Here is a 22,916-nt window from a genome sequence, read left to right on the forward strand (position 1 = left end):
GCTTGCTCACCTTCCCCAGCGCACAAATGCACGCAGGCTCCGGGAAAATGACCCGCCGGGCTGTGTTCTAGCCCGGTTCAACGGGAACCCCACCACCTCTTCCGGGAACCCCCAAACCCTGCAAACACGGGGTCCCTCAAACCCCTTGAGCGAACTCCCAGGGCGCTGCGCGCTGCCTGTCGTGCGCACCCCTGGCTGCCCAAATCCAAGTGCCTGGCCTGCCACCTTGTGGACACTATGGGGAAAACACGCCGGTGGGCCGGCTCCAAATGCCCCCGCCTGCCGATTATCACCCTCCTCTTTGAAAGGACAGCAAGATGGGAATACAGATGAACGGCAGATTAATTTGACAAAATTAAAGAGAACCCATGAGGAGGATTTGCGGATCATTTTTCCTCAATATAATTACAGCTTTAAATCAGGGAGGGTGCAAGTTTCAAATGCGCTAAATCCACACCACAGAGACATCTTTGAAGATTGCATGGCCCAGTGGTTACTAAAATTTGGTGGGTGGAGACTTTTTTAAATGCAAATACCCCACCCACTGCAATCTATTTACTCAGAATCCAGGTCAAGCATCATTTATATATTTATTTTTATTGTGATGAAAATCACATGACATAAAATTTAACCACCTTATCTATTTTTTTCAACATCCAGTGAGGTACAGTGCATACTAGCCCCTCTGGGCTGCCTGGAATGAAGACATCCTTCCTGCCTCCCACAAATTCACCAGGCAAATAAGTGGAAGAGGGGAAATGCAGCCTGCACTCTGCTTCCCTTCCTGGGTGTCCTGACTCAGGACTCTGTCCCCTGCAGGAAAAGTCCCTTAGCCTAAGTAAATCTGGAAGTGGCGATATTTCCTAATCGCCACAAAGATCCTATCTATCCTAGTTGTAACCTACAAAACCAGGGACCCATGCGGAACATGTATGAGGGCCACCAGGAATCACTGTACCAAATGGAAGGCACTGGGAAATGCGACATGACATTCTACTCATTTTGAAGTTACAATTATTGAGAGGTCTCTATTTTGTTGACAAGGACTGAGACCATACAAACCCCACAGGCCGAGGTGACCCAGGAAAGTATGTTTACATATAGCAAGTCTGGAACACAGCTGTTCCTACGCTGCTGTTCTCCAGGAGTTAGGCAAGCGCAGCGGCCCCTCTGACAACCCCAAAGCCTGACTTTGTTGTACTTCTCCAGGTGATATGACAGTTATGGTCCTGGAGGGAGAGAGGCTGACAGTGTCCCTTCCAGATAATCATGTCTTGGAAAGTTTATCTCCCACATACAGAATCATTCCAAAGACTGAGCTAGGTGACCATTCATCTCTTAGCTTTTATATGGTGCATGCTCCAGACTCAGACAGGTCATGGCACAAGGCAAGACCACCTTAACTCTTTTTAAGTGTACAGTTCAGCATTAGGTATATTCACTACATTACGTGCCTCATATAGGTACAATCATGCAGTATTTGTCTTTTCACATCTGGCTTATTTCACCTAGCATAATGTCCTCAAGGTTCATCTATGTTGTAGCCTGTGACAGGATTTCTTCCTCTTCAAGGACATTCCACTGACTGGCCCATATACCTAAGCTTGTTTGCACTCTCATCTGTCAGTGGGCATTTGGGGTGCTTCCACCTCTTGGCTCCCATGAATAATGCTGCTGTGAATATGGGCGTGCAACTATCGCTTCAAGATCTTGCTTTCTTTTTTTTTTTTTTAGAGTACAAATCATAGTTTATTGTACAAAATTAAGGCCTTCATATTTCATAGTTCACTAAGGCTAAACAAAAACCAGCTATTTTTTTAAATTGTTCATGAAAATTTCACTTTCACTCACCCTTACCCCCAACTATTAAAATGGGCTGACCAAATGTTATCAAAACAAACACTATAAATAACACCACGTCCTGGAAAGACCACTATCCCATATGTTATTTCTTGGCATAGGTGATCTTCATGGCACGGGAAGGCATGATCTTAAATCCCTGTAAAGCATCCGTGGCGGCTCCAGCCTGTCCGTAATTCTCAAATTCAACAAAAGCAATGTCCTGCCTCCCAGGCACCAATCGTACTTCCTCGAAACCAGGAAACTAATTAAACAGCATGGATAACATCATCTCATTCGTTTCTTCTGGTAAATTATTAAAGAATAAAATATAGTTTGGAGGGTAATCAGGGACCTGAGGTTTTGGTGTTGTATTTCCTTGGGTATTTGCTGCATTTGGTGTTCCCCGGCCAGGCTTTTTGATGGCAGTTGTTGCAGTCTTTTCCACCATTTTTGCTTTTCTCTTTTCCTTCTTCTTTTCTTTGTCGGCAAGACTGCCATGCATTTTAGATATTAACGTCAGAATCTGTTTTTGCCTACTGGATTCGCATTGGTTTACCATAGAATGGAAATCCTTGTAACTGTCTCCAGGCATTTGTGGACGAACCCAATTCCTTAAATATAGCAAAGGCTTGACCCCCTCATCTTCATGGTCTTTAAAGCTACAATATCTACCACGTGGCCAAACTGAGAAAACAGGACATACGGGGATCTCTTCAATCCTTCTTTTTTTATTTTGTCATTCATATTGTTGATATAAATTGTATGATTTGGTCTTATATCCATGTTTGGGGTTAAACTGTTCAAATAGCCTGAGGCCTGCGTTGCTCCCTCAAAATCCGAAAGAAATTCAGAAAAACTCAAGACCTTGCTTTCAATTCTTTCAGATAAACACCCAGAAGTGGGATTTCTGACTCATACAGTCGTCGCATTTGGCACCTTCAGTCTTCTCAGGACCCCTGGGTGATTTGGATACATAACAGAACTACTGATGAGGCCCCACTCCTGCTCTACAGAGGGTGAGAAGCCAGCACCAGGGGGTGGGGCGGATGCGAGAATGCCATTGACGAGGTTTTGCTCCATCCTCCCCTACCTAAGGAATAAACTTTCAGTTCTGTGTAGTTCCAGCTACTCAGCCTGAAGGAAGATATGATAAAAAAGTAAATAAAGTAATTTCAAACAGTGATTAATGCTACAAAGAAAACCAACCAGATTCAGTGACAGAGTGACTCAGAGTGGCAGCTCCTATAACAATGACAGTAATACTTTCTTTTGAATTTTGTTTGTTTTTGAGAGAGACAGACAGATTGCGAGCAGGGGAGGGGCAGAGAGAGAGGGAGACACCAATCTGAAGCAGGCTCCAGGCTCTGAGCTGTCAGCACAGAGCCCAATGCAGGGCTGGAACCCGAGAACCAGGAGATCATGACCTGAGCCGAAGTTGGACCCTTAACCAACTGAGCCACCCAGGTGCCCCAACAATGACAGTAATACTTAATGTAACATTGTGCCTCAGGCAATGTCCTAAGGGCTTCATTTATATCAATTTCTATAAACTGCACAACTGTATGACTTAAGGATATCATGATCCCAATTTACAGCTGAACAAGAGAGGAAACATGAAGCAATTAAGTGCTTGCTGAATATTACACAACTGGGACATGATAGAGCCAAGAATGGAAGCCAGGCAGGAGGGCTCTGGAGTCCCAGAGGACAGGCAACATCTAAGCTGAGACCTCAATGGCAAAGAAGAGTCAGCCAAGAACGGTTGTGTGACAGAGCATTTCCCAGTTGTGTGAAAGGGGCAAGAACCAGCTTCCAGTATCGAAAGAAGACCAAAGTGACTGAAGCAGCAGGTAGAATCAGAGGGAAAAGGGGAAACACATGGGAAGGAAGGATCAGATTATAAAAGATCTCATTAGCCAGAATGAGGAGGTTGGATTTTATTCTACTGACTCTTAGAAATCACTGGAGTATTAAGCATGGGAGAGACTTCAGCTTTTGCTTTCCTCCTGATAGCTTTCCTCAGTGATATATGTTAAATATGGTTGCAACAAGAAACCAAAGTCTGGAGGGGACCTTAAGGGTACAAGTTTCTGAGTTTCTTCATTCTTGGACTTATTTCACTAATACTCTATGCATGGTTAGAATCTCTGAGACTAGAGCATCACATCCATGAACATCTTCACACTGAGGCCAGCTCTCCGAGGCAACCATTACTTAACTGATGACCTATGTCCACCTTAACTGTAGACTGTAATTTGCTTTTACCTTACTGCACTATCATCACACCTCACAGCCCTGGGAACAGCACTTGATCTTTTTTAGAGTTCAGATTTCCCACCACAGGGGGACAAGATTACTTGCCCCCATTTAGGGAGATCTGCAAAGACCTGTAATTGCTGCGGGCGGGTTAATGTGTGTGAATTAGAAACTGCAGCTCGATTAAGGAAAGAACAGGCAGCCGAGGAAATAGATAGGTTAGTACTTTTACCATGAAATACCACTCACAGCTACATAAACTGGAGAAGATCAAAAGAGCTCTCGTGCTCTTTCAGGTGAAACTTTTGCCCTCCTCAGAGCCTGTGCCATTATCGTAAACCTGTGTCCCAAAGAGGGCAGACCTGTCAGGAACTGCTCATCCCTGAAGTTTTCATGGCATAACAGTATTTGCCTTTTATCTCAACCAACTCACCTCATCACAGAGAAGTCTAAATCCTAAGCGCTTCTCAACAGCACTCAGATTCCCCTGTAGGGACTTCCCTCTGCCCCCTACTGGATGCATCCTGTGGGACAAGAAATCCAGGAAGGAGCATCTTGGTGGCTCAGTTGGTTAAGCATCAGACTCTTGGTTTCAGCTCAGGTCATGATCTCACAGTTTGGTTCGTGGGTTTGAACCCTACATTGGGCTCTGCACTGATGGTGTGGAGTCTGTTTGGGAGTCTAGTCTCTCTCTCTCTCTCTCTCTCTGTCTGCCCCTCCCCTGATCATGCACATTTGTGCACTCTTGCTCTCTCTCTCCTCTTTCAAAATAAATATATAACACTTAAAAAAAAAAAAAAAAAAGAAATCCAGGTGCCTACCCTCCCATAATGGGAGCTGGAGTTGTCCCTGAAGGTTCCTTCCACTCTGTTCTTCCTCTCACCAACTCGGTACAGGGTGGTCATGTGACCTTAGCCTGGGACAGTCACGTCAGCTTGGCTCAGCCAATCAAACACTTGCCTCCCTGAGCTGTTGACTCTTGGCTGATTGACACAGGGTCTGGCAAGAAATTGGATTCACCAACGAGATCAATGCTACCAACATCTTTCAGAGCAATCTGGTGCCCATATGCTCCAGCCTAGTTCTTCAGCCCTCACTTCACTCTTTGGAGTCCTTTGGTACTAAAATTAGCCAATGTTTCTGTTACTTGCAACTAAAAAACCCTAGTAGAAAGGGTGAACATTCAGAGATTACAATCAGATATCAATAAGCACCTAATATCTCCAAGGAGCTACATGCATCTGCTCACAAAATTACAATGGCAAAAAAAGGGAAGGGGCAGGGAATTACTTTTCTCTCAGAATGAAGAGGTCCCAAGGTAGGGACTCCAGGGCTGGTATGGCGGCTCTAAGATGTTCACAGTGATCCAGGCTCCCTAGGTTTCTGCTGTGCTCTCTCTGACCCATGCTTCCACTTATGGGGTGTCGTTACAGTCACAGATTGTCATTGTGGCTCAACTCATCCCAACCATGTTCCTAGCAGGACAGAGGAACAGGGAGAGGTAAGGGTCTCCCGACAGCAAGCTCAGTGTGCTGGAACTTACTTCTACACGCACCTCACTGACTGCCCCAACCTTCAGGAAAGCTAACAAATGAAAGTACTTCTAAAAATTGGGGAAATGACCTATTCAAATACACAGGAGTCCTCTCCTACAAAAGGAGAGAATAGATACTGTGTGGGCAACTAGCAATCTCTTTCACACACTGCTTTCTTTTTTTTTTTTTTTTTTTTAATTTTTTTGAAAGAGAGACAGAGATAGAGCACGAGTAGAGGAGGAGCAGAGAGAGGTGGAGACAAAATCTGAAGCAGGCTCCAGGCTCTGAGCTGTCAGCACAGAGCCAGACACAGGGCTCAAACTCATGAGCCATGAGATCATGACCTGAGCCTAAGTCAGATGCTTAACTGACTGAGCCACCCAAGCACCTCCACACACTGATTTCTTGAAAACTGCTGAAGCTTCAGAAGGATCCTCTGAGAATCCTCACTCTTCTTCTCTCAATCTTTCTTGGCCAAGCCATTCTGAAAATATTCCCTAATCTAAATTCTGATAGTGAGGAAAGCAACAGGAAACTACCCATTTCCACAGACCTGATTTGGAATCATGGTCCCAGCACATTGTTACTGAATGACTTTGAACCAGACTCTTGATTCTTCCGAAACTTAGTTGCCTAACATGTAAAATCTGCCTTAATCAATAAGGACTGGCTTAGGTTTCAACCCACGGTCCCATCTACTTCGAAGAGGATAGGGAATTAACATCTCCAATAGATGAAGTGTCTAATTGTGCTAAAAGAACACAAAAAAATTTTAAAAGATACAATGGTCATAAAGTGAATAGGATTTTTATAGTTCTGAGGCTTTGCTACCAGGAAGAGTTTGAATTGTGTCTCAAGCTTACGCAGGAGTCAGTCTGTCTGGATTTCCTTAGGAACGAGAGAGGAAGAACTGCTAGGTTCCAAAGCTAGAGGTGAGCTCACCTGAGGTAGCTAGGGAGGAAGGAAAAACTGCAACTTTAGGGCAAAACATGTGTGTTTGTTCCTGCTGGAAGACAACTGTGCATGCATCTCTTGGTTTCTGCACACGTTGCAAGGTTTCTGCTTTTTCTCCAACTATCTTTTCCCAGGTATCTATATAGAGAACAGCCTTAGAAGACAGAGATAATATCTCTCTCCAGAGCAAAGGATAAATCTGCTTACCCATAGATAAAGATAACATCTCCCTCCAGAGCTGAGGGCAAGCATGCTTCTTTCCCACTATAAAAGATTCAGGGGGGGCCTGGGGGCTCAGTCAATTAAGTGTTTAACCCCTGGTTTCAGCTCAGGTCATGATCTCGTGCTTTCATGGATTCGAGCCTCGCATCAGGCTCTGCGCTGGCAGTGTGGACCCTACTTGGGATTCTCCATCTCCCTCTCTCTGCCCCTCCCAACTCATTCTCTCTTTCAAAATAAATAAACTTACAAAAAAAAAAAAAAAGAGTCAGGCTCCCTAAACTCAGGGTACGTCCCCTGTAACACAATTCCCTGCATTGGTGGGTGTCACCTGGTCCTCTCCATACCACCCCGTAGGGTGACACAAACACTGACACAGACACTGATACTCATGCTACTGCTACTGTGTGAAGTAACAAAGTTCTTTGTCTCTGAACTAAAAGTCCCCCCATAAAACTGCAGCAGGCTAACTGGTCGACCTCCAAGTTGTGAGTAGGGTAAAATCCCAGACCCTTCATAGTCTTAATATCCGTTTCCTCTTCACCATCACCTTCCTCCTCCTCCGCTTCTCCAATCTACCTCCCGAATGTAAACACTGGGTCCTTAGCTCCCATTCATCTCCCAGAAGATAGAAGTATTTTTTAACACTTTCACTTAAATCATAGAAATTTCAAAAGTATGCTCTGTTTACTTTAAGAACTATCTGGTTGTAGAACACATCCTCCTGGCACTTAGCTCCTTGCTCTGGCTAATCTCTTAGCATGACATAGTTAAATCACACCTGCCCATGGGGATGGATGTTTCTAATGGGACTCAACCACATAAGACAGTGGGGGGGAAAAGGATTATGTTTCAAACCCAATGCTGCCAGAAGCTACCCAAGAGCCATGGAGGATGTGTCTATCTCCAACTTCTGTCATCTGACATTATCAGTCTGAGTCGCTGATGGCTGGTTTTGTTGGGTTTTTTTGGGTTGTTTTTTTTTTTTTTAAGAATTGGAAAGTTAAGAGAATAAGCCTGTAAATAACAGACTAAGCTGATGGTGGATGAAACGGTCCATGCTGTTTGGCTTTTCAATATTAAAAACCTTCAGTCACCCCAAATACACACAAAGAATGATCAGATAAGAAATCATCTACCCCTGGTCAAGCTCAGTGATCTGTTGTCATCTGCCAGGGTCACAGCAAAAATCAAACACTGAACAGTAATAAAAAAGATAGCAACTGACTCTGCCAATTCCATTCATTCCTGACCCATCTGCACCCAAGTACATCAGAAATTCAGACCGTAGAGAGCAGGAGTGTGTGTGCTCCAGCTGTCCAATCCCAGCATGACCTTTCCTTCCTTTCTGCGAGAAGTCTAGAGCGAAAGCCAACTTTCTCAAATTCCATTCTCATCAGAGAAATAATAAAATATTCTTCATTTTTGCAAGCACATCCCTCTTGGCCTGCTTTTCCTAAGAGAAGGACTTTGCTCTGGAATCAGCAAATGTTAAGAGCTGACTGGGACCTTGGAAATCTCCCTGCTCACACTTTCGTTTTCATATGAAGAAAAATGGAGGCTCTGGGCAGTTAGCGATCAGGCAATCACTAACTCCTTATCAGACATGGTTCATAAATATTTTTTTTTACCATTCCATGGGGTTGTCTTTTCATTGCATTGACAGGTTCTTTTGCTATGTAGAAGTTTTTGGTTTGATGTAGTCTCATCTGTTTGGGTTTTTTTTTTTTTTTAAATGTTTACTTATTTTTGAGAGATTTAGAGCAGGGAAGGGACAGAGGGGGTGGTGGGGAGTGGATCTGAAGTGGGCTCTGTGCTGAAAGCAGCTCTGATGGCAGTGAGCCTGATATGGGACTCGAACTCACCAACCCTGAGATCGTGACCTGAACCAAAGTTGTACCCTCAACTGATTGAGCCACTCAGGCACCTCTCACCTATTCTTTTATTCTGTTGCTTATGCTTCAAGTGTCATGTCTAAAGAATCCATTGCCAAGACCCATGTCAAGGAGGGTTTTCTTCCTGTTTTCTTCTATGAGCTTCATGGTTTCAGGTCTTACATGTAAGTCTTTAAACAAAGCACGAACACTTCATTAAGAGTCGGCCAAGGCTGTGTGGTTTTCACAAAATGCATATTGAGGAAGCTCTTGAGTTTCTTCCTTCTGAGAGCAAGACTTTCTATTATATTTGGGGAACTTCTGGTGTGTAATAATCTATTCTGGACCTCCCTAACCAGCTCAATTACTCTCCTGGCTTTGGGGGTAGGTAAACCCCAAGGAGCTGTTCCTTTCTCTCAGCTGGACAGCAACACATGGAAGAAGAAGGAGGAACTCTTCTGATGTGCCCCTTCTCCCCCCTCCCCCAGCCATTTTCCACTTTGGGTCAAGAAGAGGTCAAAAACAGGTGCCATTTGAACTATTTCTTCATCTTGAACAGTATGCCCATTATTCAGTTAAAAATTTTTTTTTCCCTCAGGGCACCAGGGTGGCTCAGTCAGTTGAGTGTCTGACTCTTAATTTTGGCTCAGGTCATGATCTCTCGGTTTGTGAGATTGCGCCCCATGTGCTGACAGTGCAGGGCCTCCTTGGGATTCTTCTCTCTCTGCCTCTCACTCTCTCCCCCTCCCTTGCATGCACACACACGCTCTCTCTCTCAAAAATAAATATTTTTAAAATAATTTGTTCTCATATATTAAAATCAGAGTTCACCCTCTGCATTCACCCTCACCATCCCAAAATTCCAATTTCTGGTTTTGCCTGAAAAATCGAAATTAAAACCAAAATGTCACACGGCAATGCCAAGGAATAGTTGTCCTCTTTAGATGGTGACATGAGCTCTCTGGTATATCATGATTCTCACTCCACACCTGACACCTCCTGCCTATTTCTCCTAGAAAACTGGGTGTGTGACCTCTAGATGAAGATTTATTGTGGTAGTTTGTTCATTTTGCCAAAAAACATTAATTGATTGCCTATAAATGGCTAGCTAAATTCAGAAAAATCCCTGACAGCATGGAGTTTATATTCAGGTGTGGATGACACACAGCAAACAATTAGAGAGTATGCCAGACAGTGATTGTTCTTTGAAGAAAATACAACAAAGGAGATACCAAGTGTGTGTGTGTGGGGGGGGGGGGAACAATTTAAAAAGAGGGTAGGGTAGGCAGGGAAAGGTTTGTCAAGACATTTAAATTAAAATTTAAAGGAGGTGCAGGAATATGCCATGCAAATATGGCTTGGGAATAGCATTACACACAAAAGGAATAGTAAGTATAAAGGCCCTGAGGCAGCGAGGTATTATAGAAAGAGCCATGGCTGGGGACAGAGACATTTCTGTAAGTTTCAGGGACACTCACTGTGTCCCCTCCATTCTTCTTTCCCAACCCCCACTTCACCCTCAACCCTGACTCCAGCAAAGTTAGTTCGCTAGTGCCTTGGGCTTCACGGGGGTAAGTGCACCCCAGCTTGGGGGCAACTAGAAACCTCTCCAAGGTATCCACAACCATGGATAATTTTAAGGAAATCAAAATCTAGATTACCCACTCTCATCTCCACTCTTTGGAACACTTAACCCCCCAGGGCCACTTCTGCAGTAGAGGCTTCCGGCCGGTCTGTTGGTCCCCTCTGCCACCTTCCTGCTTACGGTCACCCGGTCACCGATGGCTCTCTATGAACACCAGCTGTCTCACCCAGCCTGACGCCTCCCACAGGACTTGGCCCATGTGTCCCTGCGCTGGGCCCTCAACAAAAGCAAAGTGCAAGATGTCAGTGCAAGTCTCCAGGCAGGGCTGCTTGTCTCGGCCGGTGCGAAGCGCGCTCCATGAAGGACCAACGGTGGACCTAAAGACAAGGAATTTGAGCCATGTTAGGAAGTTCTGAATTCAGCTGCTCAGAACTTCTACTTAACGTGTCTCCTCTATCCTCAACTTGCATCACAGAAAGCAAAGTCTTGAGACCAGGAGCAAAGCAGAGAAGCACACACAGGCCTTATGTGACCAAGCAGTAAATTCCTAGAGAGGCTTCAGGTCCCGTTCATCTCTTTCTGTTTTATGATTAGAACCAGGAGTACCCGAGTGGCTCAGTCAATTGAGCAACAGACTTTGTCTTAGGTCATGGTCGTGGCCCAGGTCATGATCTTGCAGTTCATGGGTTCAAACCCCCCATCAGCATCAGGCTTGCTGCCATCAGTGCAAGGCCCATTTCAGATCCTCTATCCACCCCCTCTCACCCCACCCCTACTCACACTCTCTCTCTCAAAAATAAATAAGCATTAAAAAAATAAATAAAAAGAATTAGAACCAGAAGTGAGGGCGTTATCACAGAGATGCCTCCTCGAATTGGAAAATGAAGTCAAATGTTTTCTGACAGGAAACAAAAAGATTTGATTGATGGGCTTGACCATGGGGGGCATTTTCCATAAATTAAATTAATGGTTTCATATACATACGTTCAAAGCTTTCGCATTTGATATAAGATATTGCATTGGCAAAGTTGTACTGCACTAACCAATGTTTTATTTTCTCATTTACAATATAACAGGTTAAAGATCATACCTTTCACTGAAAAAATAAGTATAATTAATAATAATTTGATCAGGATTAATAAATGCTTTTCACTATAGAATTCTCTTGAATTCTAAGAATTCAAGAGAATGAATATGTCTTATAACTTGATAACCAATCTTCTGCAATTCAGGCTGTTTCCAATTCTTTGCTTTTAATGAAACTGAAAGGAAACCTAACTGCATTGTCAAATGATATAGCATTACTACAACCATCGAATAAATGTTGTGATATATCATTATGTGGTTGCTGTTACACGAACACAGAGACCTCAAACTAGTATAATAAATCTGCTCCCATAACTATTTATTTTACATATGAATTTTTTAATTTGCATCTACTAAAAAATAGGAATAGAATTGATGCTGCCCCAACCTCTTTCTGGCAATAAGTGATAGTCAACCACAAAGATATGAACTATTTGTTAAAGACACAGTCATGTCATTTAGCAGATATATTTCCAAAAAAATTTTTCTTTACATTTCCTGACTAGTATCAAAATGGTGGTATTATTATTATATTACGGCCCAGAACATACTAATAGTGTGCTTGTGTACTACTGATGATTACAATGATTACTCAATCAGGAAGAAATTTTTAATACTTAGAGTTTTATGATCACAGGCTATAAAGGGAGAATTCAGTTTTAGTCAGTGAATTTTTGGTTTTAGAAGAACATGTTGGAATGCTCAATAAAAAAAACTTTCAAGCATAAAAAAGTATACATGAGGATAAGATTTTGTGGAGTAAGCAGAATAGAAATTCAAAGAAAGAAAGCAAAGATGTAAAATTTCCAAATGCTACGGGAAGAGCTTGTTTATGTATTCAAAAATAGATAATGATGGATACCAAAGTCCTATAGTATTTAGATTCCATGGAATACATTTAAAAGTATAATGGAAGTGATTTTTATTTTTTTATTTTTTATTTTTTATTTATTTTTTTATTTTTTTATTTTGAAAGAGAGAGAGAACATGTGTGTGCAAGTGGGATGAGGGAAAGGGAGACACAGAATCCAAAGCAGGCTCCAGGCTCTGAGCTGTCTCAAACCCATGAGCCATGAGATTACAACCTGAGCCACCCAGGTGCCCCAATTTAAGTGATTTTTAAATGTCAATAGTTAGAATATATCAGAAGATATATACTTTTCATTACAATAATTTTCTTAGGTGTGATTATGGTACTTATTTTCTTATGATAGGAGAACGTCCATAGTCTGAGATGTTCCAGCTGTCATCAAATTTCTCCATATTCATGTATCAACTGGGCTATTATTAATTTAATGCTTTTATTTTAATTGGTTCATTTTCTTTAACTTAAATTAGTTCATTTTTTTTTAAATGTTTTATTTATTTCTAGGAGAGAGAGAGAGCGAGTGTGAGCAGGGGAGGGTCAGAGAGAGAGGGAGTCACAGACTGAAACAGGCTCCAGGCTCTGAGCTGGCAGTCAGCACAGAGCCCGACGCGGGGCTCGAACCCACGAACCGCGAGTACATGACCTAAGCGAAAGTCGGACACTTAACCGACTAAGCTACCCAGGCGCCCCTTAAATTAGTTCATCTTGAAAGAAAATGTTTTGTCATTAGCACAAATAAATAATCAGCATTACTTGCTATAAAAAGAAGATAAACATCAACAGATACAATGAAAATAGAGGACATTTTAACTTTCTGGCTAGATTCTGTTCCTTACATGATGAATCTAAGCCTAAAACTACTCTCATTAAAGAAGAGGGGGCAGTTTTTTTACTGCAGGAAAGCAGTTTAGGGAGTGATAGAAGGATTAACATAACAAAATCCAAACAGACTTCATTTTTTCTCAGTTGAGGCTGAAAACAAAGACAATTAAACAGAGAGATGAGAAGGAAATTTTGCCATTTGTGACAACGTGAAAGGACCTAGAGAGTATCATCCTAAGTGATACCCTTACGTGTGGCATCTAAAAACCAAAGCAAATGAACAAACAAACAAGCCAGCAAACAAAAACAGGAATGGACTCAGGGATCCAGAGAACAAACTGATGGTTGTCAGAGGGTAAGGGGGGATGAGGGATGGGCAAAACAGGTGAAGGGGACTAAAAGGTACAAACTTCCAGTTAGAAAATAAATAACTCACAGGGATGAAAAGTACAGCATAGGGAGTACAGTCAATAATATGGTAATAACTTTGCATGGTTACAGATGGTAACCACGCTTATTTTGATGAACATATTCCATAATGTATATAAATGTCAAATCACTATGTTGTACATGTGAAACCAATATAATATTGTATGTCAACTATACTTCAATTAAAAATAAAAAGTTGAAAACATTTTAATGGAGTGCTTTACGTGCTAAATCGATGAGGTACAGATTGCTAGAAGAACACACCAGGGGCTGGAGTTCTCAAAAAGGCAAAGGGGGCATCCAAACAAAGGTCTACAGATGAAAGAACTCAAAGCTTGAAGGTTCAGTATGACTTGGGCTGACTGAACCTCCTGGTTTTCGTGACAGAGTTTGAGTCTTCCCAGAGTAATGACAACTGACAGCACTCTCTTTCATCCTAAGTATATTGTCTGGATAGTCAACTGGAGGTCTCTTCAGGTACTACCAGAATGTTGGAATATGGTGAGAAGAGACTAGAAATGAGGCTGAAAAGTTGGGCAGAGCCCAGCTGAATCCTGAGGGCAATGGGGAGCCACAAAAGTGCTAGAGCAGGGGAGTGCCCTGAGACCACATGTGAAAAAGGCTAAGTGTGGCCAGTGGAATGAGGGTAGAAGACCCAATGGAATTGAGGAGAGCAGCATCAGTGGAAAAGAGGAGAAATGCTGATGCTAATGATTCTGGGAGGTAAATTCACAAGGGCTTAGTAATTGATTGTGGACATCAGGCCAGGGTAACAGAACAGGAGTCGTCAAGAATGATAACCAGATTTTGGCTTGAGCAACTATTTGAATGGTGGTACTACTCATTCAAAATGGAGATGAAAGAGAAGCAGAAAGTTTATGAGAGACTTAGGTGTCACTTGGGTCACATTGAGTGTGAGGTGCCTAATGGACATTAAAGTGGACATGTACAGTAGGACCTACATGTACAGGTGACAGACTGGGGTGTGTCAGCATTAAGTAAGAACTCCTCGGTTCTTCACATCCCACATATGTAAGCACCATCTCTAGAAAGGACCACTATGATAGTGACAGATGGTGATTCAGAACCCCTGAAGTGACATCTACAGTTTAAAAAAGCCTTTCTCCTGACAAGTGAGTGTGCTTCTAGCCCTCCATGGGTATGGGAATCAGGGATGCCAAGGGTAGTGGACACCCAACCCACAGATGGAATTGTTAATGAAGAATTCCTGAGGTTTGGGCAGAGCTGGATAAAGCTCCAGCAGGTAATGCAGAGTAAAAGAGTGTAAGCCAGCAGAAGAGAGTGAGAAAGAGCACCTAGAGAGAGAAGGAAAGCCTAGAGAGTGTGGTGTCTCTCAATTTAAAAAGAGAGCGCCAACAATAGCTAAAACATGGAAATAGCCTAAGTGTCCATCAACGGACAAATGGATCAAGAAGATGTGGTATATCTATACCATGGAATACTACATGGCAATGAGAAAGAATGAAATCTGGCCATGTGTAGCAACATGGATGGACCTTGAGGGTGTTATGCTGAGCGAAATAAGTCAGGCAGAGAAGGACAAATATCACGTTTGCACATATAGGAAGATTAAGAGGAACTTAACTGAGGAACAAGGGGAAGAAGAAGGGGGAAAATGGTGGGGGAAAGGGAGAGAGGCAAACCATGGAGACTCTTGAATGCTGAGCAACAAACTGAGAACTGATGGATGTGGGGGGGAGGGGGGAGATGAGCATGGAGGAGGGCACTTGTGGGGATGAGCACTGGGTGTTATATGGAAACCAATTTGACAATAAACTATTTGTAAAAAAAATAAATAAATAAATAAATAAATTTTTAAAAAAAGAGAGAGTACTTTAAGGAGGAGGAAGAGGCTAAATGGTCCCTTGTAACAGTTACAAATGATACCAAGATGTCATAGTAACAACCAAGAGGTGCCCATTGGACCTGACAACAAGGAGGTCAGCCTGGCCCTTGGTTGGACAGCTTCTAAGCAGTTGATGGGTAAAAGCCAGACTACTGTGGATTGAAGAGTGATTAGAGGTAAGAAAGAGAACTCTTGATTGAGACAATTGCCTGTGACCAAGATGAGAGAAATAATGTGACTCCCAGTCAGCAATGTGAATTTCTTAGTGCCAGGAATGTGACCTGGGCTAAAGGAAAAGTAATAGGAATTCCCAGTCTGCCACCTAGCCAGTATCAGCCCAGAAAAATCATCACTGGTCTCCCAGGTTGGGGTGCTGCTGCACGGCCACCCGCATGCCCCATGCCCAGCCAGACAAGTCATATTCAAGTCTGGACATGGGTCTTATACATTGGTCCCCAGGAGCCCTCCTTAGAGAATACAGAACTGTATCTCTTGCATCTTCATAATCTCAACAGTAACAGCAACTATTACTATGCAACTAGACTTTAAGGACCATGTAGTTTAGAGAACATTATATACTCTTTAAAAACAATCCCTATGCCATGCCATAAACACAATTATCCACATCTTCTAATTGAGGAAAGTAAAGATCAGAGAGGTTAAGGTACTTGCTCCAAGTCACACAGCTATAGGATGGCAGAGTCAGGATGCAATCCCACATTTGTCTGACCCTGCCGGAATCCTCTGCTCCCCACAAGGCTTGCTAAACAGGAGCATTTTATTCAAAATTGCCCAAGGGCTCTTGATGCTAAAACAGGGCAAATCATGCAACTCATTAAATCTCTGAGGGACAGAGAATTGTAGAGGGGCTTGATCCTGGCCTGGAGTCAGAAGAAGCAAGTTCAGGGGCACCTGGGTGGCTCAGTCAGTTAGGCATCTGACTTCAGCTCTGGTCATGATCTCTCAGTCTGTGAGTTTGAGCACCGTGTCACGTCAGGCTCTGTACTGACAGCTCAGAGCCTGAAGCCTGCTTCAGATTCTGTTTCCTTCTCTCTCTGACCCTCCCCTGCTTGTTCTCTGTCTCTCTTGCTCTCAAAACTAAATAAAACATAAAAAAAAAAAAAAGAAGAAGCAAGTTCAAACTCTGACCTTGGGTGACTAATTCACATAACTTCCCTGGACCTGTTTGCTCATGTGTAAAAGAGAGGGAGGTGTTGACCTGATCATGTACACCATCAGTAACAAAATATATTTGAGTACATACTGCCAATATATATGCTTTTATTTATCCTCTCATTTATAAGGCAAAAATGTGCATCTTAATGAAGAAATGTTGTACATATTATGAAAAGACATAAAACTAAAATATTTAAAAGGATTAGATAAAGGAATATTAAATGTCCTATTGATCATGATGGCTTGATATATCCTTAGCTAATACCTCCAAGCAAATATGAATTGGGGATTCATTTATCATCATAATAGTAGGTGGTAATCTACAGACCAAATATCTTGATCATGTCAAGACACTTTTCTCTAACTTCTTACCAGGTTATGCGGAACGGTTTTCATTTTTCCGTCCTGATGGTGGCTGATGGAATCAGGCAGCACTGCCATGTCCCTGTGTGGTCACCTGCACTGTATCTGAGGTGTTACCTTCAAATGGCAGTGTCTTTGCAGAGTGTCCATTCGGTGAGGGATAGTTTCATTTAAAGAAGGAAACAGAATTCATAAATCTACCTACATAGGCATATGCATTTGTTTCCTGTGGCTGCCCTGACAAAGTACCACGAACTAGGCAGCTTAAAACAACAGAAATCTATTCTTTAACAGTTCCGGAGGCTGGAAATCTGAAATCAAGGCGTCAGCAGTGGCATGCTCCCTCTGAAACCTAGAGGGGAGAATCTTTCTTTATCTCTCCTGGCTGCTGGGTTTTGTCAGCAATCCTGCCATTCCTAGGCTTGTTGATGCTTCATTCCAATATATGCTCCTGCCGTCACGTGGCTGCCCGTCTTCTCCCCTGCGTCTCTGTGTCTCTTCTTACAGAGACACCGGCCATGTTGGATTTAGAGCTCCTCCTAGTTCAGGATGACCTCATCCAACTTAACTAATTGCATCTGCAAGGACCCTATTTCAAAATAAATCACATTCTGAGGTACTGGGGATGAGGACTTCAACAAATCTTGTGGGACACAATTTAACCTATAACAGCGCACGTAAATATGCCGAAAGGAAATACAACAGGGAAAGCAGCTTTGTCCATGCTACAGACCCTCCAACTTTGTCTCAGACAGGGGACATACTATACAAGCACCGTGAACTTTTGAGGCATGAAGCAAGGAAGGATGCCATATCAAGCCATATATTAATTTAAATTCTTTTTTAACTGCTGAAATGGACAGGGGCATCTGGGTGGCTCAATCAGCTGAGCGTCTGACTTCGGCTCTGGTCATGATCTCACAGTTCATGGGTTCGAGCCCCACATCAGGCTCACTGATGTCAGCACAGAGCCCACTTCAGATCCTCTGTCCCCCTCTCTATCTGTCCCTCCCCTGCTTGCTCTCTCTCTCTCCCAAAAATAAATGAAATATTTTTAAAAAGGAAAAAAAAATAAATTCCTGAAATAGGAAACCAGCAAAGGGGGCTGAGAAAGAGCAGCCTGAAAGAGAGAGGACAAAGGTGTGAACTCACTCAGCGAAGCGGGGGGGAATGCTTCAAGAAAGGAGGGTGGGCAGGGAGAACTGGAGTCAGAGTCACTATGGTAAAATCTAGGAGATGCCCACTAAACTTCACGACAACAACATCACAACGACCCTTAATTTCTTTGCTGTTACACTAACATCCTCTTCTCCAACCATGATGGATAACCTTGCATTGCCTGCAGGGTGCAAGCGCTTTATTTTAGAGACTTCTGTCCTAGAGGAGCCCAAAGCTTCCTTCCAACTTAAAAAATGTAATCACCCTATGAACGTCCCTTCTCCAGACGTTACTTCCCAAATGACTAAGAAATCAGATGCTAAGAAATAACATCAGATTGAATTCTGTAAGAATTTTGAGAGGGCAGAAAGGGGAGACATAAAAAGGACACCTGAATACATTATCATAGATATTTTTATCTTCAGGGCATGCCTACAAGGAAAGAATGTAGAAAAATACTGTGTCAAAAGAAATATGAAGGTTTTATTACTAATTATTAGTAGTAGTATTTCCCACTTACCATGTGGAAGAAAGCACAGTATACTGGTTATGGCATTAAGTTTGGAGCCAGACTTCCTAGTTCAATCTAACCTCTGTGACTTACTCACAGTATCACATTTTGTTACATGATTTTTGTGCCTCAGTTTCCTCATCTGTAAAATCTGTTATAACAGTACTGCCTACTAGGATTATTTTGCAAATAGGTATGTCTTAAGTGTATAAAACAGTGCCTGTCACATAACGAGAGATATGTTAAGGTTTAGTTGTCGTTGCAGTAATGATGATGGTGGTCAATTTCCTGAGTTTCTATAATGGTCCAGACACTCTGCTAACCATTTGGCTTACCTCAACTCTTATCGTCACAGTGAAATAGTACAATGATTAAGAGAATCAGCTGAGAAATCAGACTTCGAATCCAAGTTGTGTCACTTACCCACAAGTCACTCTCTACATGTCTCTGAACATTTCCAACCTCTAGTTTCTTTATAGGCCTACCAAATAATCCATGTAATCTATCTAGAAAAGCAACTAGTAAATAGTTAATGTTCAATTAATGCGGGCTCTTACGATTCATGATTCATACTGGTCCAGGGTCTTACAGCTTATGTGGACATGAACCTGGCCTAGAAATCAAGTCAGTTCTGTGGACACCATGTGCTATGATAGGCACACCTTAGATCATTTTGTCATTCAATCCCTTATATTTCATGAGGCTGTACCAATCATTGATTGACTGGTTTCTCACAGCAGCAGAAAGAATAAACTCACAAGAGCAATGGAAGTCACATTCAGTCTTTCTTAAAGGTAACATGCTGGCCTATGTTGGCACTGTGGAAAAAACTAAAACTTTAAACTACTGTTGAATGGGAGGAATTTAATACTGCTTCTAGACCCAACCCTAAAATCAACTAAGGTATAGCCTTGGTTGAGCAGATTATCTGGTCCTTAGGGCCCCTGTGAGTTTAGAAATTCTACAATTTTATGAAGTTATAATCCAGGTGAGTATATAGGACCAAGATACATAAGATTAAACTAGAGAAGAGTTTGACACCATTTATGACCAAAGGGTAAGGCTTCATGAAGGTTAATGTAGCCTTTAATTGATGATTTAGAAAGTAATTTCTAAAATACTCAATCATGAGAATATCTTGAGGCTCTTTTCTAAAAGTACAGATTTCTGGGCCACATCCCAGACTAACTCAATCACAATCTCCAGAGAATCTGTATTTTTAACAAAAACCTGTGGTTTTTTGACCTATGGACTCTATACCTAGACATTTGATTTAATTAGGGTAATGGTTCAAAGAACAGTATTTTTTTTAAAAGATCTGCAGATAACCACATATAACCAAAGTTGGAAACTGCTAATTTAGATCAGTTAATTGCTGGGGGGAAAATTTTTTTAAGGATCAGGTATTTGTACATCCATGTTCATAGCAACATTATTCACAATAGCCAAAAGGTAGAAGTAATACATTGACAGAGTAGATAAACAAATGTAGTATATACATAGAATGGAATATTATTAAACCTTAAGAAGGAAGGAAATTCTGACACATGCTGAAACATGGATGAAACTTGAAGATACTACAGTAAGTAAAATAAGCCAGACACGAAAAAGACAATTACTGTATGATTCCGCTTGTCTAGAGTAGCAAGCTCAAGTTCATAGGAACAGAAAGTAGAACGGTGGTTACTAGGGGCTGGTGGAGAAGGTGGAGAATTATTTAATAGACACAGTTTCAGTTTTCAAGAGAAAAAGTTCTAGAAGGGTTTGCACGACAGTATGAACATATTTAACACCACTAAACTCTACAGTTACTTAAACATGGTTAAGATGATAAATTTTGTTACATGTACTTTACCACAATTAAAAATTGAAAACCATGAACGCCTGGGTGGCTCAGTCAGCTAAGCATCTGACTGCGGCTCAGGTCATGATCTTGCAGTTCACCAGTTCAAGCCCTGTGTCGGTCTCTATGCTGACAGCTCAGAGCCTGGAGCTAGCTTTAGATTCTGTTATCTCCTCTTTCTTTCTCTCTCTGCTCCCTCTTCCACTGCTCCCTCTTGCTCTCTCTCTCTCAAAAATAAACATTAAAAATAATTCTTAAAAAAATAATTAATAAATTTAAAAACCAAAAGGATGGGGATGGTAAATACATAGCTTGCTTGGCAGCCCTCACCTCTACCCTGGCAGACATTGCTAATTGATTACTGTACATGGCCACACAGAGCCCAGGCCCTCACTATCCCCCATACAGGAGAGAACAGGGTAAGAAGACATGGAGAGAGAATGAAATGATTAAGGTCATGTGTCTCTGTGTTTGTCTCTGGAGAATAAATGGGAGTCAGGGAGAAAATAAGGAGATGATCCCCCAAGGGTGGAGGGGAACACTAAGAAGGTAAAAAGACACAATAGATGAAATCCCCTCAAACACACTATGCACTGTCTTTTCTTCAAAACACTGTCTCGTGAGCACAAGGCCAAATACTCCTTTTCTTTTGCCATGTGAACACATCATTCACTAGGGGGATTAACTAGCCACAGAGGTCTACTGGCAGGTGCCCAATGTGGACCCAGAGACGGGGTTCAAGACCCGGCTGCTTCTGGACCATTGGAGGGGAACTGCCCCTCCATCCTTCGATTCCTCTCTAAGCTGGGGCGACACACAGTTCCCATGGCACAAACACAGACTGGTCCCTGACCCCTGAGGGTCTGATGTACCAGCAAGAGCTGAGCTGTCTGAGACAGGAACCAGTCCATAAACAGAGAGGTGTTAGTGGAGGCTTTTTCACATCCCTTCCACTTGACATTTGGCTAGACTAGGTTTCCACCTTCAAGGAGCTGACTTTTTGAAAAGACTAGCCAACACCTTTAAATGAGTCACATCCTCTGGAGGTGTTCTCTCCCTTTCTCTCCTCACAATCCCTTTTGTCTTTTAAAACCAGAGGAGACAAATGTGGTATTATTCTCTTCAGTAATTGGGTTGTCTGTCCTGGCCTTGCAAAGCCAAAAATCTATGAGGAAGGAAGCATGTGGTTCAAGCTCAGGGTGCAGGGGAAATTTGTCTGCTTGGAGGGGGTTGGGTTGTTCCCAAAATAATCATTACTACAAAGGCAAATCAATGCTTGAAGATTTGCTCCCCGCTTTTCCACTAATTGGTGTAGAGAAGGAGGGGGATGAGATGCAAAAGGCAGCCACCAGCTGCGAAGATTTGTGTTGTTAATTAACAACATGATCAGACAGGAAAACCATAGTCAGGTCTGATCAGTCCCAGGAAGCCCAGACTGGTCCAGTAATGCCCAGGGAGTTGGGGGGATGGGGACACTGACTGCCTCCCCTCAGGGCTGCCTCTGCTGCCCCAACACCAAGGCGTCAGCACTGGAGCTCAGAGAAGACACCAGAAACCCTAAAATTCCTTCAACTGGGTGCCAAGAAGCAACTCCCACTTCCAACCCAGAAACCCACTTGAGGCACCTGAGAACAAAAATAGTTTAGGGAGGATTCTCTGTCACAGCCACAACCACTTTGCCGACTCAGGCCAACACCAGAAAGCTTTCCCATGGTGTCAAGGCTGTATTTTATGTCAACTTTTAGTGTGGGTTTATAAGAGAGGATAAATGGGTTAGAGAGCAGGAGAACACCAAGGGGAAATATGGAGCAGAGTTGAGCATCTAGTGATGAAGAATAGTGGAGCTCTATTATTAGTAAAGGAATTCTGCTTTTAAAAGGGGGTTGCAGGTCTGGGAAGCTGTTAAGTGCACTCAAAAGCAGCTTGAAGTGCTTGGTTTATATCTCTTCATTCTTCTTACACCCGAAGATGCTATCTTGCCAATATACCTGCTTCATGAGGTGGCAAAGGCAATTTATTTGCTTGCTGCTGTCACCAATGTCTGGGGATATCTGCAGCAGTCTGGGCAAATGCTATGGCACCAAGTCCCCAGGCAGAGCCAGGGGCCAGAGCCCCCGTAGGTCTCTCTCTGCAACTGCCCAGAAATTGCACCTTCAAAGGCAGGCAGTTCCACTAGACACTGGGGGAAAGATGCACCATTGCAATCAGGGGACTTTATAGCTGGAAGACAGCATGTCACCCAGAAGCCTCATTTGGGAGGATGGGACAACTGAAGGGTGCAACTGACAGCACAGAGGGACAAATGGTCAGAAGCAGAGCCAGACAAGAGCCCAGGACTGTAGTGCCTGGCCCACACACGCCCTGTCATCCCAGGCAATGACACAGCCTGATTCTGCTCTGGTCACTGTTGTTTCTGTGCCTCGGCTCAGCTTCCGCAACCTCAGAGGGGAGGACAAAGAACTGAAAATCACTTATTCATTGGGAAAACATTGACGGTGAGGCTCTTTGCCAGAGATGGGGCTAAGTTA

The 22,916-nt window shown here is 42.8% G+C and overlaps 1 pseudogene; it reads right to left on the reverse strand.

The window, feature by feature from the left end:
• Window positions 1-1,945: 1,945 nt before the first annotated feature.
• Window positions 1,946-2,679, reverse strand: LOC120230388 (annotated as a pseudogene).
• Window positions 2,680-22,916: the final 20,237 nt, after the last annotated feature.

The sequence above is a fragment of the Hyaena hyaena genome, unplaced genomic scaffold (genome assembly GCF_003009895.1).
Source record: "Hyaena hyaena isolate Hyena2069 unplaced genomic scaffold, ASM300989v1 scaffold_41, whole genome shotgun sequence".
NCBI classification, from domain to species: domain Eukaryota; kingdom Metazoa; phylum Chordata; class Mammalia; order Carnivora; family Hyaenidae; genus Hyaena; species Hyaena hyaena.